This window comes from Suncus etruscus, chromosome 10 (assembly GCF_024139225.1).
Source record: "Suncus etruscus isolate mSunEtr1 chromosome 10, mSunEtr1.pri.cur, whole genome shotgun sequence".
NCBI lineage: Eukaryota > Metazoa > Chordata > Mammalia > Eulipotyphla > Soricidae > Suncus > Suncus etruscus.
The window spans coordinates 18075508-18082085 of NC_064857.1; the positions used below are offsets into that span (position 1 = coordinate 18075508).

General features: G+C 33.0%; 1 non-coding gene across 1 annotated transcript; it reads left to right on the forward strand.

The window, feature by feature from the left end:
* Positions 1 to 1544: 1544 nt before the first annotated feature.
* Positions 1545 to 1651, forward strand: LOC126021695 (U6 spliceosomal RNA). The gene has a single exon (XR_007500186.1). It is a non-coding gene; the product is annotated as a U6 spliceosomal RNA (small nuclear RNA).
* The last annotated feature ends 4927 nt before the right edge of the window (positions 1652 to 6578 follow it).

Consider the following 6578-nt stretch of genomic DNA (forward strand, 5'->3'; position numbering starts at 1 on the left):
AAAAGAAAAAACAATAAAAGAAAAAAAATCTAATATGTATACTACACTTAATCCACCTATTTTTAGAGGCAAAACTTCATTAGAAATAGTATCTGTTTCGATGAAATAAAATAAATTGCAATTAAAAAAAAAGTGCCCACAAATGCAGTCACAGTCTGTATTTGGTCAACTCCAAAAAATCCATTTGTTCTCAAAAAGATATTAAATAAAACTGTAAAAATGTATGGGTAAACTGGCCACAAAAGGAAAGCTGTCAAGCTTAGAATTGACAGCCTTAGAATTGTCAGTCTTAGAATTGGCTTTCTTAGGACAGCCAAGTCCCCACCTTGCAAAAACGAAGCCTGCATTCACAATTATAGCTTCACTTGCTTCATCTCTGGCTCTCTGCAGAGACACTAATTAGACCAGCATTCTTCTGGTATTTGGGCTGAAAATACTAGGACTTTTTTTTTTTTTTGAGTGAGTGCAGGCACCCTCTCCCCTGAATTCTTGTAGATCTGGCAGCTGAAAACATGACCCACAAAGACTGCAGTCCCAGCAATATTGCTTGAAATTTCTAGACTGAGAGATCACTTCAATCTTTTTATTATTGTCATCCCCATAAAAACTGAGAAAATTGCCGATGTGTATCTGAAGCTAACTAATTTTCAGAAATAAAAAAAGAGTAGCAGAATAATCAACTAGCAGTAAGAGCTTACTAAATCTCCTTGCATTGACTTAATGACCTCATTGAGAGATTCAATGATTTTTACAAATGTTCTTGTTACTGTATTCTATTTTTTCACTTTTTTAAAAATTTTTCTTTCTCTTTTCTTTTTAGTAATTTTGCTTCCACTTACCTGGAAAGAGATGTATTAGGACCAACTATGTCAACTATGTGATACATGGTCTTTAAATAAAGTAATTTATATTAAAAATAATTCACATATTCAAGGCATTGTATATATACTTAAATGATTATAACTCAATAAATATGGTTTAGAATTGCATATAATTAAAATAAGTTAAAATTAATAATACAGTTCTTTAATAGATTTTCTGAAAAAAATGGGAAATAGACACAAGGGAAGTTCTTTGATAATATATAACTAGAAATCAATTATGGCTGGAGCAGTTGCCTTGCACACTGCTGATCTAGGACGGACCGCGGTTCAATTCCCCAGCCTCCCATATAGTCCCCCAAGCCAGAAGCAATTTCTGAGTGCATATTTAGGAGTAACCGCTGAGCGTCACTAGGTGTGCCCCCCCCAAAATCAGGTCAATTACATATAATCTTCATTGAGCCACTTCTTATTATTCTTTAGAGCATGTATGCAAATTAATAAATTAGAAACACACATATGAAACAGTTTAGACTTAGGTTGAAAATACGTATATACTTTGTTTAATGTCTACAGAACAAATTCAAAAATAAAAGATTTGTCAGAAAAATATTCAGTTCCTCGGTTTCTTATCTGAAGTGTTACCTAAATTTGACTATCAGATTTGTAAAAGTTTTGTTTGAGTTGATAATTCTTTGCTTTTTCTAAATAAAGAATAGTTTTGTGCTCACTTCGGCAGCACATATACTAAAATTGGAATGATACAGAGAAGACTAGCATGGACCCTGCAGAAGTATGACACAAATAAAAAGTAGCTCAAATCTTCCTTTATTACTAGAAAGTAAGTAATTGTAGTTGTTTAATATTGACCTTTGCTGCCTGTTATTATTACTTAAGAGAGTACAGAGTCATATTGAGACAAGCATATTGCATCATTTTAAAAATAAAAATGACTCAAATCAATAGAAAATGACTGACTCCGGTATTTATTACATGAACTAAAAATGTATTGATTTTTGTTTTGTTTTTGAGGCATAGGAAATGCATTTCAAGGGGTCTACCTAGATTACTCTGAACTAGATATTATAGAAAGAGAAAGACAAAGAAGGGAAGAAATGGATGGATAAATTTAAGAATAGATGGACAGGGCCCGGAGAGATAGCACAGTGGCATTTATCTTGCAAGCAGCCGATTCAGAACCAAAGGTGGTTGATTCGAATCCCGGTGTCCCATATGGTCCCCCATGCCTGCCAGGAGCTATTTCTGAGCAGACAGCCAGGAGTAACTCCTGAGCACTGCCGGGTGTGGCCCAAAAACCAAAAAAAAAAAAAAAAAAAAAGAATAGATGGACAGATGCTAATTGAGGTACAGATCAGGGACCTTGTTAGTGTAGAGTTGGTGTAGAGGTGAGGTGTATATGTATATATATATATATATATATATATATAAACTAGAGAACTGACAATACTATAAAGATGAAAATGTAACTTTAATAAGCAAATTTAAAGATATACCTATTAAGAAGGCAAAATGGGGATGAGGAGTTAGGAGGAATTTCGGGACATTGATGGGGAGAAGGTTATTCTGTAATGTGATTGTCAATGGAATATTATGTGTCTAAAATACATTATGAAAAAAATTGCAAATCACATTGTTCTAATAAAGTTAATATACAATTCTAAAATATTTGTTATCTTTACTTCTGAGACACCTCTAGTAAACATAGGTGATTCTTTATAATACAAAAGAAAGATCAGGTTCTATTATTTCAGGTTGTAATGAATAGCTAAGAAGTTAGTTTCTTGTGACACTCTCCTATATCTATATAATGTATCTTGTAGTTAATAATATTTCTTGTTATTCACATCTATTTATGTAAAATATTTTGACTTGAGTAAGACAGAAGTTAACATTGTGATTATCTAAAGAAATAGTTGCTAGTATAACATGATGGAGCAAAGGTTAAATATAAATATTTTTATTCAGATAAAGGAAACAAAATACTGGGCCTGAAGAAATAGTACAAGTGATCGCATATGGCTGGCATGGGTCCTATTCACTGCACACCATACATTTATTGAGTCCTGAAAGCAGATCCTTGAAAGCAGAGCCAGGAGTAAATCATAAATTTCATTTGGGTATGACTCAAAAACAAAACAAAAAAATAATATACCTACATATTTTAATGTATCAGTCAAAAGCAATGAATTCAACTATATATAAACTATACATATAATATAATAATCAAATAATAAATTGAAAGGACATATAGTTGTGTGAGATATTTTGAAATCACACTGAAAAAAGCAGGATTTGGGGCCGGAGAGATAGCATGGAGGTAAGGCGAATGCTTTGCATGAGAAGGATGTTGTTCGAATTCCGGAATCCCATATGGTCCCCCGAGCCTGCCAGGAGCGATTTCTGAGCATGCAGCCAGGAGTAACCCCTGAGCGCAGCTGGCTGTGTCCCAAAAACTAAAAAAAAAAAAAAAAAAAAAAAAAAAGGGCAGGATTTAAAGTGCATTGGTTGACAACCTGTGAATGAAGCCCAGGTGGTAATAATTCCCAGAATCCTGTGTCCTTCCTCACTTAGCACTTCTAAGTTATAGTCCTGGAAATCCTAAAGCATGGTAGATGTACCATTTGCAAATAAATAAATAAATAAATAAATAAATAAATAAATAAATAAATAAAATAAATGATCTACCTAGGAGGTAGGTAGATAATTGTTTTCAGGGATCAAGACAATGGGGAAATGAAGAAATAATATATTCTCTGTATAAAGTTTCTTTAGAGAAAGGTGAAGATTTTCTGGAGATAAACCTAGATCATAGTGATACAAAATACATAAATACCACCAACTTGAATACTTTAAATTGGTTAAAATGATGAATTTTATTTCTACCATTAAAAAAAAAACAAATTCTCTACAGTAGCATAAGGTTTATGGACAGGAAACCATTAATATCATTCAATGTAATTATGAACTCATGACTACTATGGGTTACTATTTTCTGTAAAGCAGTTGCCAGGTCAGAGGAATGATATTTTTCTGTATGCTGCAACTGAAACCCAGTCTTTTAAGATAATAAGGTTACTTACATCTGTTCCTTATTTTACTCCTCTCAATGTTTGATTTGTGTTGATGGCATTAAGCTGCACAAAGCATAATTGTTAGTTTAGGCAAGTAATGCTATTCCATGTAATATCAATACTGAATTCTAATTAAAATTAAATTAGGCAGAGTATTTTTTCAGGAAAAGACAAATTACTGCCCAGTCTTCCTCTAAAGATACTTGATTTAATTGGGTTTATTGTTGGTTTATATCCACTGAAGGCAGATATGAGTTGGGGAATATGGAATTGTAGACTGTCAGCAACACTTGATTTTTAGCAGAAGCAGTAGCCAGTCCAAAAATCGCAAGGTTTTTGAGTTGGTTTAGCTAATTTCTAAACACAATAAAATATATAACAAAAATCCCTGAAAAAAAAAATAGAACCATTCTTAACAGCTTTATGAACACAACATTGCCACTAAAAACTATTCGGGTCAATAGGAAACATAATACTAAACTTTAAAATGACTCATGAAATTCTGTAGAGTGATACCATTTTAGAGCCAAATCCATAGTTTATTATTGTTATGTGAATAGAAATAAATATATTGATAAATTTTATCTCATTATAGAAAAGGAACTATTTATATACAATTTATAAGCCAATGAAACTACTAATGACCTAGTTTGGTTTTAAGGTATTAAGTATTTACATGAAATTAGGTTTTGTTTATAGTGCAGGTGTTTAATTTTCTTTTCACATGGTGTTAATTTTTTACTTTTGGTGCAATAACTAAACATAAAGGACTTAATCATATCTGATCTTTCTTTTATAGTCCTTTTTTTTTCTTTTTTCTTTTGGTTTTTGGGCCGCACCCGGAGGTGCTCAGGGGTTATTCCTGGCTATCTGCCCAGAAATAGCTCCTGCAGACACGGGGGACTATATGGGATACCAGGATTCGAACCAACCGCCTAAAGTCCTGGGTCGGCTGCTTGCAAGGCAAACGCCGCTGTGCTATCTCTCCGGCCCCTTATAGTCCTATTTTAATGAGTCTTTCCCTATCAACTTTGGCTCAATATTACTAGAGTCTTCCAGTTCTGCTTATTACTCAGTCCTATATTTAGTTTCTACATTTTAACTTCTGATATTTGTGGAAAAGCCATGATTATGTTCAGATCCAAAATGGCTGGAATTCATTCTATCTTTACATAGGTGCATAATGGAAAAGTTAAGAAGCTCTCTATATATTTCATTTACAAGATCTTTCTAATAAATTCTTCATTGGGATATTTTCAGAATAAAAGCAGTTCTCCTGTATACTATACAGCATATATACTATATGCTACATTCTCCTATATACTTTATACACTGTACATCACTGTATAATGTATACAGTTCTCCTATATACTATATACACAAACAGTAGATAGATTAACAGAAAATATTGCACAAAGAAAGTATTTTTTTCTTTTGAACATATAATTTAAGTTACTTTGATCATTGAGAACAATTAAGAGCTAGTCTCAAACCTTTGCTAATTAATTTTTAAACTTCAGCCTGTAAGAAGCTCAGAGACTGGGGTGTTTGGACACACCCCAAGCAGGATGGGGGCCATAGGACTGGTTACACTTCACTTAGCTGCCAACTACTCTTTCTAACTAATAAACCCCACCATAATACTTAGGAAAAAAATCACACTATAGGCGTGACAATGGGGAAACCTTGCAGGCAAACACCATGCACAGAGAATGAAAATGATAGATCTGATGACACGAAAAATACCAATTATCTCATCAATCTCTCAGATAAGGAATTTAGATGAGAAATATGGAAGATCCTCAGAGAAACCAAAGAAAACATAGTTCAAACTGAACAGAACAGAAAGATAGAAATCAGAAAACTCCAAACTGAAACAACAGGTCTGAAAAACATGGTAGCTGAACTGAAAACCTCAATGGAAAGCCCCTTTAAAACAGGGCTTTTATGAAGCTCTCATTACCTTGATACCAAAACCAGACAGAGATGCTGCTAAAAAAAAGAAAATTACAGACCAATATTCCTGATGAACACAGTGCTGTAACTGCAGAAAATAGAGTATTATTGGCAACAGGATAGGGAGAAATTAATTTTGAATGGGTTAATTAATTTATAGTTAGAAGTTACAAAGCAAAAGGGCATACAAAGGTATTCAGGATTATTTTTCTGACATCATTTGCTATTTATTTGTGTGTTGCTTGCTACAAGCAGGAATATGCATAGAACTGGAGATTTCTGACATTGTAACGTTCATGTTTTCAATTGACTTTATTATTTTATCTTGTTTTATTTTATTTTATACTATTCTCCCTTTTGTCAGGTTAATCCTATTTTCCCTTGTACATAGGCACTGCTTTGAAATGTTTTATATTTGAAGTCTAATTAGTGATACTTTATAAAGGATTTATTTATTTACAGTGATTACTTTTACATTCTATTTTCCTTCTTTGTTTTTTAAATGAGTTGGACCATACCTGGATTACTCCAGATTCTGTGTTCAGGAATCATTCCCGGTAGGACTGGGGGCACCATATATGATTCTGAGCATTGAACTCAGGTTGACCACATGCAAGGCAAGTGCCTTATCTGCTGTATTAAATCTCCAAAATCTCTCTCTTTTTTTATTCAGTAATTTTAGTTGCAATATCATTGAAAAGAGAGTTCT